Genomic DNA, 19774 nt, shown 5'->3' with positions numbered 1-19774 from the left:
TAATCCGCCGAGCAGCGGGCTCCTAGATGCGTAGGCAGCCATTTTGGTTGAGTCCTTTGTTGTTTGGTTGCCGTAGTTACAAGAACTATAAAAGTTAGTTCTTGATTTGCCTCTTTCGCGGAAATTCCAGGTGAGAAATATTATTAAGAATCATCTGCCTCTTGCTGCGTGTCTACCCGGTGTCAGGTATTCAGAGGTCAGGTGTTATATTTACGGAATCCCCTAGGGTGCTAATGCAAGGTAACACAGTAGGTAGTAACTAAAAATACTTAGTAATGTGAAATCAACACCTTTTATTAAGAGATGAGGGAGGGCAATGTGTGACTGCCGCAATGACTGGAACATGAAAGTGATCAGAAAATAATACTCTGGTGGCGATTTTTTCCCCAAATTTTTAATGGGATATAATTCACATACCATAAAATGCACTCTTAAAATATACAATTCAGTGGTTTTTAGTACATTACTGAGGTGTGCAACCTTCCCCACTATGTAATTCCAGAACATTTTCATCACCTCCAAAAGAATTGGGTACCAGTAGCAGTCACTCCCCATTTGCCCTCATGTGCCAACCTATGGCAACCACAGATCTTTCAGTTTCTAGGGATTTGCCTATTCTAATATAAATAAATTCATAAAATATGCGACCACCTGAGTTTGCTTTATCTCAGCATAATTATTTTCAAGGTTCATGCATATCGTAGCATGTTCAGGCTTTCATTTTTTTTTAGGGCTGAATAATATTCCATTCTATGGTTGTTCCACATTTTATTTAGTCATCAGGTGATGGACATTTGGGGTGTTTCCACTTTTGTTTATTATTAATAGTGCTGCTTTGAACATTTGTGTACAAGCTTTTGTGTGGAAATATGTTTTCAGTTCTCCAGAAGAATTGCTGGGTCACATGGTAATTCTATGTTTAACATTTTGAGGAACTGCTAACAGTTTTCAAGTGACTGTACCATTTTATATTTCCACCAGTAATATGAGAGTTTGTTCTTACTTTCCCAATGCTGATGTAAAAAATTACCACAAACTTGAAATATATATATATATATATACATATACATATATACTCTTTCAGTTCTGGAGGTCAAAATTCTGTAATTATTCTTCTTTATTATTTTTATTGTATTTTTTAAGATAAATAGATCACACAAAACGTTACGTTAAAAAACATAAGAGGTTCCCCCTCCTACCATCCCCCTCTGTAATTATTCTTATGTACCTAAAATTAACATGTCAGTAGGACTGAATTTCTCCTGAAGCTCCAGGGAAAAATCTCTTTCCTTGCTTTGCAGTCTTTGAAAGGCTGCTTGCATTCCTTGGCTCATGGCCTCTTTCTCCATCATAAAGTACATTACACAAGTTTCTGCTTTCATATTCACATTTTTTTCTCTTTTTTCTAACTCTGACACTCCTGAGTCTCTTAAAATGATCCTTGTAATAATACTGGGCCCAGCTCAATAACCCAGGATAATCTTCCCATTGCATGATTCTTAATTTAATCACATATACAAAATCTCTTTGGCCTTACAGGGTAACATTCACAGATTCTGAGGATTAGGACATAGACACTTTTGAGGAAGCTACTGTTCAGTCTGTCACAGGTTCCAATTTCTCCACATCCTTACCAACACTTTTTATTATCCATCTTTTTATTATAGCCATCCTAGTGGATATGAAATGGTATCTCATGGTTTTTATTTACATTTCCCTGATAGTGAATAATGTTGAGCAGTCTTTTTGTGTGTTGGGAGAACTGTAGCTCCTTTGGAGAGATGTCTATTCAAATCCTTCACATTTCTTAAAATTTGGTTGTCTTTTATTGTTATAGTTCTTTATATATTCTAGATATAAGTCCCTTATGTCATATATTCTTTGCAAATATTTTCTCACTTTAAGTGTTGTCTTTTCATTTTCTTTTTATTTTTAAAGGTTTGTTTATTTCTCTCCCCTTCCCCCGCCCCCCCCCCCCCTTGTCTGCTCTCTGTGTCCATTCGCTCTGTGTTTTGCATCCGCTTGCATTGTCAGGCGGCACTGGGACACCGCGTCTTTTTGTTGCATCATCATGCTGTGTCAGCTCTCCGCGTGTGTGGTGCTACTCCTGGGTGGGCTGCACTTTTCACGCGGGGCGGCTCTCCTTGCGGGGTGCCCTCCTTGCGTGTGGGGCTCCCCTATGCGGGGGCACCCCTGCATAGCGTGGCATTCCTTGCACACAACAGCACTGTGCATGAACCAGCTCACGGATCAGGAGGCCCTGGGTATTGAACCCTGGAACCTCCATATGGTAGGTGGACACTCTATCAGTTGAGCCATGTCCACGTCCCTTCATTTTCTTGATAATATACTTTGAAGTGCAAAAGTTTTCAATTTTGATAAAGTCCACTTTACCCATTGTTTCTTTTATTGCTTGTGCTTGTGGTGGCATATCTAAGACACCAAGGTTATAATGTTTAATGCTTATATTTTCTTCTAAGAGTTTTTAAGTTTTAGCACTTATTTAGGTCGTATACATTTTGATTTCATTCTTTTGCATGAGGCTATCTAGTTACCCTAAGGCCATTTGTCAGCGGGGAGTTGCACCACGGGCACGGATGTTGGTTTCACTTTCTCCGCCACTGCCGCCGTGGTGGCTGCTGGAAGCCTTCCTCGCACCACCTTCGCTAGCCACCGGCTGTCGCCACACCTCACCAGCCGTGCACCGAGGACTGCTGGCTGGGGCTGCTAGTCAGCGAAGGGGGACCGCGCTACAAACTCATGCAAGCCACTGGCCAGGAGAAGTAGATACCTTTATTGGCAGAAGCGGGGGAGCCAGGGCGCGCGGGCTTATGCGTGATCTGCGAGCAAGTCTGGGGAAAGGGTAGTGAACGAGAGTTATATAGGGTGAACGTGGAAACATTATCTGATTGGTTGGGACAGCAATATGTCTATTGATGGTAACTATAGATTTACTAGACAAAATGGCGGAAGGAGATGAAATGGTGGCACGGTGCATGCGCACTGTCCTCACCCCATGACTCAGTGCTTTGAAGACCATCCCTGAGTTTACTCAAGGGCATGTGGGGGCTAGAGTTTACTCATAGTCCCTTGTCTTGTAGCGCAAGTCTCATGGCTTGGACGGCTGCACTGTTGGGCCTTCCCTCAGCCATTTGTTGAAAAGACTATTCTTTCCCTCATTGATTTGTCTTGGCACCCTTGTCAAGTATCAACTGACCATAAACATGAATGTTTATTTTTGGACTCTTGTTTCTATTCCATTGATCAATATGTCTGTCCTTATTCCAGTACCACACTATCTTGATTATTGTAGCTTTGTAGTAAGTTTTTAAATGAAAAGGTATGATTCCTCCAACTTCATTCTTATTTTTCAAAATTGTTTTGGCTATTCTGGGTCTTTTGAGTTTCCATATGAATTTTGGGATGAACATCTTAATCTATAACAAAGGCAGCAGGGATTTTGACAGGGATCTAATCTGTAGATTGCTTTGGGTAGTAGTGCTATCTTAATAGTTAAGTCTTTCAGTATGAACATAGGATGTCTTTCCATTTATTTAGATTTTTAATTTCTTTCAGTGATGTTTTGTAGCATCACTGCACAAATCTTGCACTCTTTTGTGAAATTTATTTCCAAGTATTTTATTCTTTTTGGTGCTATTGTAAACGTAATTGTTTTCTTAATTTCATTTTCAATTTCCTCATTGCTCCTATATAGAAATACAATATTTGTATATTGATTTTGTATCTTGCAACCTTGTTGAACTTATTTTGTAGCTTTTATGGTATTGTGTATGTCTGTATTCCTTAGGATTTTCTGTATACAAGACCATGACCTCTACAAATAGAGATAGTTTTATTCATTTTCTTTCCAATTTGTATTCCTTTTTTTTCCTCCCTTGCCTAACTGCCTTAGCTAGAACCTTGAAAACAATATTAAAATAGAAATAAATTAGAGCAGCCTCCTTGTTTTGCTCCTGATCTTAAATAGAAAGCTTTCAGTCTTTCACCACTAAGTGTGATGTTAGTTGTGGGATTTTCATTGTGCCCTTTATCAGGTTGAAGAATATCTCTTTTATACCTAGTTTATTGAATATTTTTATTATGAATGGGTTATTGAATTTTGTCAAATAGTTTTCTTCATCTATTTAGATGGTTGTGTAGTTTTTGTCCTTTATTATATTAATACGTATTTTACATAATTTTACACTGATTGATTTTCATATGGTTAACCAACCTACCATTCCTGGGATCAGTCCTCCTTCATCATGATATATAATCCTTTTTGGATGTTTCTGTTTCCAGTTTGCTGGTATTTTCCTGTGAATTTTTGCATCTATATTCATAAGTGAAATTGGTCCATAGTTTTATATTCTTGTGAAATCTTTGTCTGGCTTTGCCATCAAAATTGAACTGGGGGCAAGTGGATCTGGCTCAACTGAGACAGCATCCACCTACCACATGGGAGGTTCAGGGTTCAAACCCAGAGCCTCCTGACCTGTGTGGTGAGCTGGCCCATGCGCGGTGCTGATGTGTGCAAAGAGTGCCATGCCACACAGGGGTGTCCCCTGCGTAGGGGAGCCCCACGCACAAGGAGTGTGCCCTGTATGGAGAGCTGCCCTGCACAAAAAAAGCACAGCCTACCCAGGAGTGGTGCTGCACACATGGAGAGCTGGCACAGCAAGACGATGCAACAAAAAGAGACACGGATTCCCAGTGCTGCTGACAAGAATGCAAGCGGACACAGAAAACATAGTGAACGGACACAGAGAGCAGACAATGAGATGGAGGAAGGGGAGAGAAATAAATAAAAAATAAATCTTAAAAAAAATAAATAAATTGGGGAAAGTGGATGTGGCTCAGGCATCTGACCATGGTAGGCTCCCGGCGACCATGGTTTGGTTCCCAGTGCCTCCTAAAGAAGACAGTCAGCTGGTGTGAGGGGCAGGTGTGGCAAGCTGACACAACAAGATACTGCAACAAGAAACACAAGAAGAGAAATCATAATGAGAGACCCAAGAAAGCAGGGAAGAGAGGTGGCTCACACAATTAGGAGCCTCCCTCCCACACTGAAGTCCTGGGTTCAGTTCCTGGTGCCTCCCAAAGACACAACACATAGCAAATGCAAATAACAAAGGGGTGGGAAGAAATAAGTAAGTAAAATAAATCTTTAAAAGAAAAAAGAATGAATTGGAGAGTGTTCCTTCCTCTGCTTTTTTTAAGAGTTTGTAAAGGACTGCCATTAATTCTTTAAACATTTGGCAGATTTTTCAGTGCAACTATGTGACCCTGGTATTTTATATGTGAGATTTTTTTACAAAATTTAATCTCTTTATTTGTAAGTTGTAGTGGGTTGATGGTGCCCTCCCCCCTCCAAAAAAAAAGAGATATGTTCACATCCAAATGCTTAGAACCTATGAACATTACCTTATTTGGAACAAGAGTTTCTGCAGATGTAATTAGTTAAGTATCTTGTGATGAGGTCATTCTGGATTACCTAGGTGGGCCTTAAATCTAATGACAAATGTCCTTAGAGGAGACAGAAGAGGAGAAGACATAGACACACAGAGGAAAAAGTTGAGTCTCACAGAGATTGGGGAGCAGAGACAGGCCCAGAGAATGGAGATGCAGGCCTAGAGGGAAGAGCATTGAACCATAGAGGATTATTTTTAGACCTTGAAAGCTAATTCAGTTTGCTTTGCTGTGTTTCAGACTTGCTTGGGATCTCTGACCCTTTCATTCCTTCCATTTTCTACCTTTTCAGCTTAGATTGTCTGTGACTGTTCTCTGATGCATGTCCCACCATTGTATCTTGGGAGCAGATAACATTTTTTTCTAATTTCACATGTCCACACATGGAGAGAAAATTATATACCTATACTTGATTTAGATGACTTAGATTATGAATTTAGGGACTCTTGAGCTGAAGATATTTAGATCGGCTGTTTGACTTAGAGTTGATGCTGTAATGGATGGAGTCTTTTGGGGATATTGGAATGGGGTGAATATATTCTGAGTGTATAATAGGCATGACTTTTAGAGGTCAGAGGAAATTCTGTAGTGGATTGTAGTGGCTCTTATAAAGGTATGTTCACGTCAAAATCTCTGGAATCTGTGAATGCTGGATTTGGAAAAAGTGTCTTTGCAGATTTAATTAAATTAAGGATTTTAAGATTAAATCAGAGAAGTGGATGTGGCTCAAGTGATTGGGCTTCCATCTACCATATGGGAGGGCCTGAGTTTGATCCCCAGGGCTTCGTGGTTAAGCCATGCCCACTCAGCAACACAGCAAGATGATGATGCAACAAAAAAGTGAGACGCAGGGGAGAGTCAAGGTGAGATGCAGTAGAAACCAGGAACTGAGGTGGCACAGGCGATGGGTAACCCCTCTCCCACATCAGAGGTCCCCAGGATTGAATCCTGGTGAAGAAACTTAGAGGAGAAAACAAGAAGAGAAGACAAAAAGAAACAGACACAGAAGATCACACAGAAAATGGACACAGATAGCAAAACAGCAGGAGAAAGGAAGGGGGAAAAAAGATGAAATCATCCTAGATTTCCTGGGTGGGCCCCAAATCCAATGACAAGTGTCCTTATAAGATGCAGAAGAAGAGAGGACACAGATACATAGAGGAAGAAATGATGTGACCACAAAGGCAAGGACTGGCGTGATACAGCCACAAAGCCGCAAGTCAAGGATTGCTGACAGCAGAAACTAGAAGAGTCAAGGAATGGACTATCCCCTAGGGACTCCAGACAGACTGCCTCCCTTATGACACCTTTAGTTCAGATTTCTGGCCTCCATAATGGTGAAAGAATAAGTTTTTGTTGTTTTGAGACAAGTTTGGGAAGCGGGTGTAGCTCAGTGGTTGGTCCCAAGCTCAATCCCCAGTACCTCCTTGAAAAAAAAGAGACACCAAGTTTATGGTAATTGTTATGGCAGTCCAAGAAACTAATACATGAGTTAACTGGAATTTTCTATTAATTTCCATTTAATCATTTAGACAAATTATTGTTTATTTCCTTCTGCTTTCCTTAGGTTTAGTTTGATCTTATTCCTCCAGTGTATTAAGGTGAAACTTTAGGTTATTAATTTGATATTTTCTTTTTAAATTTAAGTATTTATAGGTATAAATTTCCCTCTGAGCACCATTTTAGCTGTATCCCATAGGTTTTAATATATTGGGTTTTTGTTTTCATTCATCTCAAAGGATTTTCTACTTTCCCTTGTGATTTCTTCTGTAAACTTTTGATTATTTAGGAGTTGTGTTGTTTAATTTCTGCATATTTTTAAATTTGATTTCAATCCCTTATTGATTTCTACTTTGATTTCATTTTGGTCAAGAACATACTTTATATGATTTCAACCTTTTAAAATGTATTGAGACTTATTTTGTGGCCTAACCTAAGGTTAGGTTAGCAGCATATTACATGTGTCCTTAATAAGAATGTATATTCTGCTGTTGATGGATAGAGTGTTCTGTAGAATCTGCTAGGTCTAATTGGTTTACAGTTTTTATAAGTCTTCTATTTCCGTGTTTATCTTCTGCCTAGTTCTATCAATTATTGAAAGCCAAGGGATAAAATGAATTAAGTAATGCTTTCATAGTAGTAACACTGAACATTAATGGATTGAACTCCCCAATTAAAAGACATAGACGGATAGAAGGGATAAAAAACATCAGCCATCTATTTGTTGTCTACAAGAGACTCACCTTAGACTCAAGGACAAAATCAGGCTGAAAGTGAATGGTTGAAAAAGATAGTCCATGCTAGTAGCAATCAAAAAAGAGCAGGTGTAGTGATACTAATATAGGATAAAATGATTTTAAATGCAAAACTGTTTTAAGAGATGATGAAGAAGGTTATTATATATTAATAGGGACAATTCAACAACAAAAAATAACAATAATAAATATCTATGCACCTAACATAGGTACCCCAAAATACGTAAGACACAGTGGCAAAACTGAAGGGAGGGAAGCAGATGTGGCTCAAGCAGTTGGGCACTTGCCCACCACAAAGGGGGTCCTGGGTTTGGTTCCTGGTGCCTCCTAAAGAAGACAAGCAAGACAGTGACACAAGCTGGTGTGGTGAGCTGACACAACAAGATGATGCAACAAGGTGACTCAATGAAGAGACACCACAAGGTAACACAATGAAAGACACAACAGATGGGGAGCAGAGGTGGCTCAAGCCAGTGGGAGCCTCCCTCCCACATGGGAGGTCTCGGGTTTGGTTCCTGGTGCCTCTTACAAAAAAGACAAGCAGACACAGAGAGCAGACAGCAGTGCAAACAATGAGGCAGAGGGAATAAATAAATCTTTAAAAAAAAAAAACTGAAGGGAGAAATAGATGTCTCTGCAATAATGAAGATTTCAACACCCCACTTTCAGCATCAGATAGAACATCTGGACAGAATATAAATAGGGAAACTGAGAGGTTGAATAATATCATAAATGAGCTAGACCTAATAGCATTTATAGAGCATTAGTGTCCAAAACATCAGGATATATATTCTTCTCAAGTGCTCATGGATCTTTCTCCAGGATAAAACATATGCTGAAACATGTCAGATGTCAGTAAATTTAAGAAACATTGAAATTACGCAAAAACACTTTCTCTGATCATAATGGAATAAAGTTGGAAATCAAAAAAGTATGGAAGAAGCGGACTTGGCCCAGTGGATAGGGCGTCCGTCTACCACATGGGAGGTCAGCGGTTCAAACCCCGGGCCTCCTTGACCCGTGTGCAGCTGGCCCACATGCAGTGCTGATGTGTGCAAGGAGTGCCATGCCACACAGGGGTGTCCCCGTGTAGGGGAGCCCCATGCGCAAGGAGTACACCCCGTAAGGAGAGCCGCCCAGTGTGAAAGAAATTTCAGCCTGCCCAGGAATGGTGCCGCACACATGGAGAGCTGACGCAGCAAGATGGCGCAACAAAAAGAAACACAGATTCCCGTGCCACTGACAACAACAGAAGCGGACAAAGAAGAACACGCAGCAAACGGACACAGAGCGCAGACAACAGGGGGGTTGGGGGGAAGGGGAGAGAAATAAATAAAAAATAAATCTTAAAAAAAAAAGTATGGAAAAGGGGAAAATGCATATATATATGGAGATTAAATAATACAATCTTAAATAATCAGTGGGCCAAAGAAGAAATTGCAAAAGAAATCAGTAAATACTGCAAGACAATTGAAAATAAGAACATATCAAAACTTAGGGGACACAGCAAAGGAAGTGCTGAGAGGAAAATTTATGGCCCTCAGAGCTTATATTTAAAAAGGAGAAAGAGCTAAAATCAGAGACCTAACAGCACACCTGGAGGAACTAGAAAACAGTAAACCATTCCCAAAGCAAGAAGAAAATAAATACAGATTAGAGGAGAAATAAATGAAATAGAGATTTAGAGGAAGCTGGCAGACCAGAAAGACATAGGATTCTCTTCTCCAGAAAAAATAGCTAGAGGTCAGGCTGAAATATCCTGGAAAAAGACCTTTTAAGGTTTAGGACACCAGGCAAGGCTGGACACCACCTAGGAAAAAGAGGAACAAAGGAGGGAATCACGAAGACAGAACTATGAGTTGAAATGAGCAGCTGATGCTATCAACACCCGCCCTGTAGCAGTTTGATATGGTTATGAGTTCAAAAATAGATATTGGATTATGTTTGTAATCTGGTCTGTACCTGGGCATGGTTAAGTTATGATTAGGACTTTGATTGGGCCACACCATTATGCCTAACAGATACAAGGCATAGCAAAGGACAGAGATGAGGGCTTTTAATGTTGGAGTTTTGATGTGGGAGTTTGATGGTGAAGCTGGAGCCCCAGGGAGAGAGACAGAGCCATTTGCCTGATAGTCTACAGCTGACCTTGTGAAAAGAGGCAAATCCTAGAGAGCCTCATAGTCTACAGCTGACCTTGTGGAGAAAACAAAGGAGCTGCGCCCAGAGGAACCCAGGAAGCCTGAACCCTTGCAGACGTTGGCAGCCATCTTGCTCCACTGCGTGAAAATGGGCTTTGGTGAGGCAAGTAACTTGTGCTTTATGGCCTGGTATCTGTAAGCTCCTACCCCAAATAAATACCCTTTATAAAAACCAACCGGGGAAGCCGATTTGGCCCAATGGCTAGGGTGTCCGCCTACCACATGGGCGGTCCAAAGTTCAAATCCACGGCCTCCTGACCTGTGTGGTGAGCTGGCCCACGTGCAGTGCTGATGCATGCAAGGAGTGCCGTGCCATGCAGGGGTGTCCCCCATATAGGGGAGCCTCATGCGCGAGGAGTGCACGCCCTAAGGAGAGCCACCCACGTGAAAAAAGTGCAGCCTGCTCAGGAATGGTGCCGCACACACAGAGATGACACAACAAAACGAGACACAGCTTCCCAGTGCCACTGACAAGAATACAAGCGGACACAGAACACACAACGAATGGACACAGCAGACAGCTGGGGGAGGGGAGGGGCAAGGAAGGGAGGAAGGGGAGAGAAATAATTTTAAAAAATTAAAAATCTAAAAACAACAGCAAAAAACAAAAACAAAAAAAACCCCCAACGAATTTCTGGTATTTTGCATCAGCACCCCTTTGGCTGACTAATACATACCCCCACAACAAAGACACTTTAGAATTCTCAGGCCTGTGGGCCTGTGGCTACAGACAAAGGGGGCTCCAGGAATCTACCACCCCAGGAAAGGTGAGAGAGAGGGACACAGCCTAAGGCTGACGCAGCTTCTGACCCACAAATTTGGTCTGGAAGGGCTGTGTGGGACCACACTGTGGTTTGCCCCAGGAGCTGGCACAGGACTGGAAAAATCTGATGCTCGCAATCTCGCTCTCTTCTAGTCAAGACTGATTGCTGAGGACACACCTACCTGGAAAAGGGGAATGAGAGGGACACAGCCTAAAGCTGACTCAGCTTTTGACTCACAAATTCGTTTGAAAAGGCATTTGATAAAATCCAGCTCCTTTTTCTTTTTTAATAAAAACACTGCAAAAGATAGGAAAAGAAGAAAATTCTTCAAGACGATAAAAGGCATAAATGGGGAGGTGGATGTGACTCAAGCAATTGGGCTTATGTCTACCATATGGGAGATCCCCAGGGTCTCCTGGTAAAGGTGTGCCAGGCCCATGTGGGGAGTGACACAGCAAGATGATGACAGAGCAAAAAAGAGAGATGCAGGGGAGAGTCAAGGCAAGTCATGACAAAAACCATTATGGGCGTCAAGCTCTTGGAAAACTATAGTAAGAGGGCAAATTACCAAATGCATTTGGGAGGGAAAGTACACCTGAATAGCCAAAAACATTCTGAAAAAGAAGTGCAACATGGGAGGAATTTCACTATCTGACCTTGAAACATATTACAAAACTACAGTGGTCAAACAGCATTGTACTGGCATAAAGATAGACACATCAATCAGTTGAGTAGAATTGAGAATCCAGAATTAAGTCAACTGGTTTTTGACAAACCTACCAAGTTCATGTTAATGGGACAGAATAGTCTCTTCAACAAATGGTGCTGGGACAACTGGATATTTCTAACCAAAAGAATGAAAGAGGGCCCCATCTCATTCCCTATACAAGAATTAATGCAAAATGGATCAAAGACCTAAATATAAAAGCCAGCACCATGAAAGCAGTAGAAGAAAATGTAGGGAAACACTTTAAAGACCTTGTGGTAGGTGATGGTTTCTTTGGACCTTACACCCAAAGCATGTGTAACAAAAGGAGAAACAGATAAATGGGACCTCTTCAAAATTAAATACTTTGGTACCTCACAGGACTCTGTCAAAAGGGTGAAAAGGCAGCTGACTCAATGGGAGAAAATATTTGGAAATCACATGTCCGAGAAGGATGTAATATCCATATATATGAAGAGATATTACAATTCAAAAAACAATTCAAATTTTTAAAAAATGACCCAATTTAAAAATGGGCAAAGGACCTGGATAGACATTTGTCCAAAGAAGAAATACAAATGGCAAAAGAACACATTGAGAAATGCTCAACATCAACAATGATTAGGGAAATGCAAATCAAAACTGCAACAAGATATCATTTTACACCTATCAGAATGGCCACTATTGTGGGTGAGACAAAAGACCCACTCCTCAAAGATGGTGCTAAAGTGCTCAAATAAACAACCACTGAGCCCGCCTAAACTGCCCCTGTCCTCAGTAACAAGACCTCTGGAGCCAATCAGCCTTATCAAATTAACATAACCAATCCAGTTCTTACACACCATCCAGCCTCCCCTCACTCACCCATGTATACCACTGCACTTTTTCAATAAACCACAGACCTGCGCCATGAGCCTGCGTCTCCAGAGGTCACTGTGTGTGAATCTTTGCTCTGTTCATCACTCATCCGGGCTTAAGCCTCCTCGGTCGTCCCTGTTGCCCCCTCCCCACACACGCCAGCTGCAGCATTCCGGGAGGACAGCAACAAGTGGCGCCCAACGTGGGGCTCTGCCCAAACTTCAGCAGGTCCGAAATCAACTCTTCCCGCAGTTGGTAAGTGACCCTCCAGGTGGGAAACCTTTCCTCATTGGAGAAGGCACCCCAAGCCCGCGCCCTACATGCCCTTTTAGCCAGCAGACGCATTAAGATCACTGAAAAAGAATTAAGTCAGTACTGGGACATAGTTGTCCGTTTAACCCATGGCTTTCCACCACTGCAATATGGGATCCTGCCACTTGGGCTAAATTGCTCAGGCGAGTCCGATCCGCTGAGGCCCACGAAGGCAAAACCTTCTCTTTTGGTCTCATACCCGCTCTTTTAGCTATTCACGGCTGCCTTACAGGTTCCCCGCTAGACACTGGCCCTGATATCCCTCTTGCCACCTTAGGGCGTACAAAACCATCTCCTCACCACCCCTCCCCCCAAATATAATCCTCTGTATCCTCCTCTAATCAATTTGACTTCAGAAACCAGCTCCCCCTCCTCTACAGCTTACACTGCTTCCCCTAGCTAGCAGTCCTCTACTGAGGAGCCTCCCCCTCCTACCGAGCCTAACAAAGACCTTATATCCCTGCACCAGGAAACTCCACCCCCTCATAGTCCCGGTTCACTTCTGAAACTGCCGGAGCCTAACTCTTTCACTGCCACGCCTTCTACACCTCCTCTTTCAGCTCCGATTACTGCAACTGTCCCTAACCACCATCCATTTACTCCTCCTCACTTCTTTCGGGTAAATTACCACAATGACGGTTCCCCTCCCTTTTGGGCTCCTTGGGATCATAAAACCATTACTCACCTTCCTAAAGCCGTTCAAGAAGACAGTCTTAATAGCCCCTATGCTCAGATGTTATTAGACAGCATTTCTCATGCACATAATACAACTACTAATTGGAAAAACCTAGCCCGTGCTATTTTAACCCCCGGAGATTATATTACCTGGAAAGCTCTCTATTATGATGAAGCCGAACGTGTAGGTACCCGCAACATTACTAACGGAATAACAGCCATCCCCCCAGATACTTTGAAAGGTGAGGAACAGTGGACCCTTCCAGGGGTTCAGGCTAGTTGTCCCACCCCATACTTTGAACAATGTTTGACCATAGCTAAACTAATAAAAATGTTTCCAAGCACAAGCTTGCATGTTACAGGCAACATGGATTCCAGAAGAACTCTTAAAAAGTAAAATCTAAGATGTGATATAATGGAGAACTTAAAAACAGCTATACCAAGAAAGTAAGAATTATGAGTTAATTGTAAACTGTATGTTTCTGTTAATGTGTTGTAATTGTTTTGTGTCTGTTCATTCAATGTCAGTGTATATTTTGATACCTCTGGATGGTAATATAAATTAATAAAAATTTTTAAAAAGAGCTCTATTCAAATGGCCAAAAATTAAGTAAGCACTTATATTAATAGATAAGTCTATATGTTAATAAGATCTCTACAATGATAAAAATTATAAGTCTTGATTAACAAAATTACTATAAGTCTTTTTATAAAAAGTTGTTCTTGCCTAGATTGAAATGAATAGTTTATTTTTCTTCACAGGATAAAATGAAGGATGTAAAACTTAAATGAATATTAAAGATGGTTAAAAGTTTGTGGAAATGCTGACTGAAATTTAATAAGTTTTTTCTAAAAAATGTGTTTTGTCCTAAAGTAGGATGGCTAATTTTCATAAACTCTTGGAACTTAAATGCATGTGACAAGTTATAGGAAGTATTGTGGTAACTTTAAGTAAGGAAATGTGTTCTATGAAGGTAAAATTTGTCTTAATATAATTATAGTCTATATGGTTATAAATAATTATAAGGAGTTTTATGAAGCATTGTTTAAAGTGTTTTAGTGGCTAATTCCAAAAGGTCATTATTAAACAAACCTGAATTAATAATAATAATAATAATTTTATAACAGGAAAAGGTAATTTTATAACAGGAAAACTCGTCAGCAGCCAGCCTCCCCTGCCAACTAGGGGACTGTTTCTAATATTGCATGCTACTAAGTATTTAAAGTGAAGAAAAGTTTATTATTTTAACAAGCTTGTTTAGTGTTGATGGTATTATATGTTGTAAGAAGTTTGCCTGATAACTTCGTATGTGGGCTATATGGAATGTGTTTTTATTATTAAAGAAATAGGAGATGATTTTGTCCTAAGATAAAATGATTGGTTATTAAGAAAGAGTAAAATATGGAACAAAACCTGAGTGAATACTAAAAGTGCAAAAGGTTCATGGAAAAGGAATTTTTGTGATTAAAATTAAGATTTGATGGGTCTGTCTATAAAGTTTTAAAAGTTTCAATATCAAGTAGTATACTAATGCAAAGTTAAAATTTTGTTCTTTCTCAAAGCCTCTCAAATCATTAATCTGTTTTGGTAAAAGTTTTTATCCTCAATAATCAGTATACAAAAGTCTGTTTCATCAAAATAGCTTCTTGTGCTTTAACCTCATCATTTCCTCGGTGTTCCAAAAAAGGAAAGTTTTATCTCTTTTAAAGGAACATAATGTTCAAAACTGCTTTCTCAAAATCAAATCCTGAAAAGTAGCCTTTTATTCCAAACTAATTATAAAAGATTTGTTCTTTCACCTTGAAAGAAAAATTAAAGTAATAATTGAGTTCATTTAATATGTTATAAGTCGAATAGAAGGTGTTTAAAAGTGTTATAAAATTAACAGGTTTTTTTTCCTTCTTCTTTAACCCTCTGTTAATTAAAGTTGTATGAGTAAAAAGTTTCTGTAAATGCTTAAAAGTCTATAAAATTACCAATATTTCAACATAATATTAAAGAGAAGTACAATGTGATTATTTATGGTTTTAATTATTATAAAAGAGTATGTGTCACAGAAACAACCTCTTACCATAGATTAAAGTAACAACACTGTAGTATGCAGCAATCCCAAACACTGCTAGTTTGTTGCAAAAAGTTAATGTCTAACTGTATTGCTATCACTTTGTTTTAAAACTTGCTAAGACTTTCTTTAGTGTCTTCTTAGACAAATCAAGCTAGCTGCATTCCTCTATCTGTAAAAAACCCAACAATAAACTTTTGCAGTGCTTTTCAGGGCTATGTGCATAGCCCAACCATCTTGTACAGTATTTACTGATAGTAATAGTAATAAAAAAGCAGCATATGTTACTTCTCAAAAAGAACAAGTTTGGCAAACTCCTTATTCGTCTGCTCAACGCACAGAGCTTTCAGCCATCATTAAGGTTTTACAAACGTTTCAAAAGCCCTTGAATATTGTCTCTGACTCTGAATATGTTTGTTTAACTGTAAGCCATATTGAAACAGCTCATATTTTTATTACTGATGAATTGTCTCAACTTTTTGCTGACCTTCAAGCCCTCATTCAGCAAAGAAGTCAGCCCATATATATTACTCATATCCGATCTCATTCTTCCCTTCCTGGTCCTCTAGCTATCCAAAATGCAAGAGCTGATTTATTAGTAGGATGTTTGCAAAATTCCAATAAATATCATGCATTAACTCATATTAATACTAAGGGACTTAGACATAAATTTCCTCAACTAACAAAACATCAAGCTTAAGAAATTATTCGCACCTGTCCCACCTGTAGACCCTTAACTACAGTGCCTTTTCAGGCTGGGACTAATCCCAGAAGCCTGGCTCCTAATCAACTGTGGCAGATGGATGTTACTCACATACCATCATTTAGTAAATTACGATATGTCCATGTTTGCATTGATACTTACTCTCATTTTTTGTGGGCTACTGCACAAAGTAGTGAACGTTTTCATCATGTTCATTCCCATTTGTAGTCTGCTTTTGCTGTAATGGGATGCCCCTCAAAAATTAAAACTAACAATGGTCCTTCTTGTACCAGTAAGTCCTTTGCTTCTTTTTGTTCTATGTATGCTATGCAGCATGTTACTCATATTCCATATAATCCTACAGATCAAGCCATAGTTAAACGCAGCCATCATACCCTAAAAACTATGCTTTTAAAACAAAAAGGGGGAGATGATGGTATTATAACACCAAAAGATCAATTGGCAAAAGCTTTATTTACTTTAAATTTACTTAATGTTTATAATTCATTGACACCTGCGGAATATCACTTTGGAAAATGTCACAACATCTACAGTGACACAGGAATTGAAGATCAACCAATATTCTGGGAAGATATTTTAAGCAATGAATGGACAAAAGGCAGGATTAAAGTACGGGGGCAAGGCTATGCTCTTATCATTTCAGAAAATGGAGAACAAATTTGGTTACCTGCGAAGAGGATTAAACCTCAGAATGAAGAGATGGGATCTCCTGCAACTTCTGATGATGGTGATCGTAAGTAATGAGGAAGCTGCCAGTAATTACACTTTTTGGGCCTATATACCTAACCCCCCATTACTTAGAGTGTTAACCTGAAAAGATCCATTCTTGCATATATATCTAAATAAGACCCATATATTCCCTGGACCAATTGATAATCAGTTGCCAATTAAACCCCATGAAGGAGGACAAAGAATCTATAATCTTGCATTACCATTTGATCATCGACCCTTATGCATTGGTAAACATCCTTCCTGTATGCATGTTAAAAATCGGGCCATAATTATCTTCAAAAATAATACTCAGTTTATTGTGACTTTATTTCTCTCTTACAATTTAATCATGACCAAAAATCCTACGTATGATTGTCCGCAAAAAGACAGTAGGGGTAAAGAAGGATGGCAAGAGTGCCATATAAGAAGAGGATCTGTCGTTTTTAGTGATTCCTATGGAATAGTGTGGGAAAGTGCCCCTATGGGGAGTCCCATTAAATATAATGACAAATTATTTGGCATGGTCTAAATAGTAAAGGACAACAAAAAATTTTTACTAAAAATAATAGTGTTTGGAAACAGAAAAAGAAATGGATCCCTTCTCCATGGTGTAATATTACATCTATACACAAGCAGAAGAATCTATGGAAAGTTTTTCTAGGAATAGCTCCTACTATAAAATGGATTGGGAATAATAGTAAGAATGATCAATATCTGCATTTAGATCAAATTCATCATTTTCAATCGTGTGTAAAAGATCCTTATGTGTTTATGGTTAGAAAATTAACTATAACCAAGAATGCTCTATTTTATAAAAGTGGGGCCTTGCATCCTAGTAGCCATTACCCGCAACTAACATACTATGGAGAAGGCAAACTATCCCCTTTTTTTTACTATCCCCATCTGTGTCACAGAGCTGCCTTCCTCCCTATATTAGTAGGATTAAGCCTCACTGCCTCAGTTGCCACCACTGCAACTGCTGGAGGCGCCCTAGATCATAACATTATCACCTCCCAAAACTTTGGGATTCAGTTGCAATTGTTAATAGAAACCACAACAGATTCTCTCTATTCCTTGCAACGCCAGTTGACCTCTCTCGCCCAAGTTACCCTACAAAATCGAAGAGCTTTAGATTTACTCACAGCTAAAAAAGGAGAAACCTGTCTTTTCCTCCGAGAGGAGTGCTGCTATTATGTTAATAAATCTGGAATCACAGAAATATTGATAAATAATCTATGCGATGAATTGATCAAACGACAACGAAGTCAAAATTCCTTCCTCGACTGGGTTTCCTCCCCTCTCATAGCATGGATTGCCCCCATACTCAGTCCCCTCATTCTAATCATGTTTCTTCTCATTATAGTGCCCTTTATCATTAAATTCCTCCCAAAAAAGCTGCAAAACATCACCAAAATAACATTTTTTCAGTTACAGCTCGCTCCCTACCAGCGACTCCCACAAGCAGACCCTGAATGCGAGACCACTATGTGAAGAGCGTCCCCTTCCACCACCAGCATTCATTCTACCCCGCACTCTTTCCCTTCATACACCCGCTCCCCCTTTCCCCTCACAAGTTGTGTACTTCCCAACCTTTATAACAAGCTGTAAAAAGTGCTCCACAACTTCACCAAAGACAATATAATGCATATATAGCGAGCCTATCAACATGATTGGAGAGCAGCATTAATGCAACGACTAGCAGTCCATAACAGGTTGATCACCTGCGGGAAGAAGCAACCTAAGACAGGCACGGCCATTTAACTTGTCCGTTAGCCAATGACGGGTAAGGTTCTCCTTAGATGGTGACAACCTAAGTCCAGCATGGTCACCCTTGATAGTCACATCAGTGCGCTTGGTTGGTAGTCAGTGACGGGTAAGATCACCTGCAGGAGAAATCAACCTAAGATTCTCTTTAGATGGTGACAACCTAAGACAGGCACAGTCACTCTGACGTCTACCCAATCACAAATTGCAATGCCGCTACCTTATGCCTTTTAAAAAACAAAAATGGGGGAATTGTGGGTGAGACAAAAGACCCACTCCTCAAAGATGGTGCTGAAGTGCTCAAATAAACAACCACTGAGCCCGCCTAAACTGCCCCTGTCCTCAGTAACAAGACCTCTGGAGCCAGTCAGCCTTATCAAATTAACATAACCAATCCAATTCTTACACACCATCCAACCTCCCCTCACCCATATATACCACTGCACTTTTTCAATAAACCAGACCTGCGCCATGAGCCTGCATCTCCAGAGTGGTCACTGTGTGTGAATCTTTGCTCTGTTTGTCACTCATCCGGGCTTAAGCCTCGTTGGTCGTCCCCGTTGCCCCCTCCCCACGCACGCCGGCCGCAGCGTTCAGAGAGGACAGCAACACACTATTAAAAAGACAGACGACTACAAATGTTGGAGAGAATGTGGAGAGATAGGAACACGTATTCGCTGTTGGTGGGAATGCAGAATGGTACAGCTTCTGTGGAGGACTGTTTGACAGTTCCTAAAGAAGTTGAATGTAGATTGCCACATGACCCTGCAATACCACTACTGGGTGTATAACCAGAAGAACTGAGAGCAGTGACATGAATAGACATTGCACACCAATGTTCATAGTGGCATTATTCATGATTGCCAAAAATTGGAAACAACCCACGTTTCCATCAGCTGATGATGGATAAATATACTGTAGTGTGTTCATGTGATGGAATACTGTGCAGCTGTAGGAAGAAATAAAATTGTAAAGCATATGACAACACGGGTAAAACTGGAGGACATTATGTTGAGTGAAGCAAGCCAGACACAAAAGGACAAATACTGTATGATTGTGTTACTATAAATCAAACATATTATGTAACATATTGAATGTTCAAAAAATTTTTTCATTTATCCAGTGCATTTAATTGAGAAATGTAAGAAGAAAAAGAAAAAGGGAAAAGAAATAAATGGAGAATAAAAAAATGATAGAGAAAATCAGCAGAACCAAGTGTTGGTTCTTCAAGAAGATAAAATCAATAAACTCTTAGATTAACAAAAAAAGAGA

The 19774-nt window shown here is 39.9% G+C and overlaps 1 long non-coding RNA gene across 1 annotated transcript; it reads left to right on the top strand.

Annotated features, from left to right (window-relative positions):
• Position 1: 1 nt before the first annotated feature.
• Positions 2 to 19129, top strand: LOC131280427 (uncharacterized). The gene is made up of 3 exons (XR_009188014.2): positions 2 to 130; positions 16671 to 16760; positions 18167 to 19129. It is a non-coding gene; the product is annotated as an uncharacterized lncRNA (long non-coding RNA).
• The last annotated feature ends 645 nt before the right edge of the window (positions 19130 to 19774 follow it).

Source organism: Dasypus novemcinctus, chromosome 11, assembly GCF_030445035.2.
Source record: "Dasypus novemcinctus isolate mDasNov1 chromosome 11, mDasNov1.1.hap2, whole genome shotgun sequence".
NCBI classification, from domain to species: domain Eukaryota; kingdom Metazoa; phylum Chordata; class Mammalia; order Cingulata; family Dasypodidae; genus Dasypus; species Dasypus novemcinctus.
The sequence above is the reverse complement of the archived record's forward strand: the minus strand, read 5'-3'. Positions and strand labels throughout refer to the sequence as shown.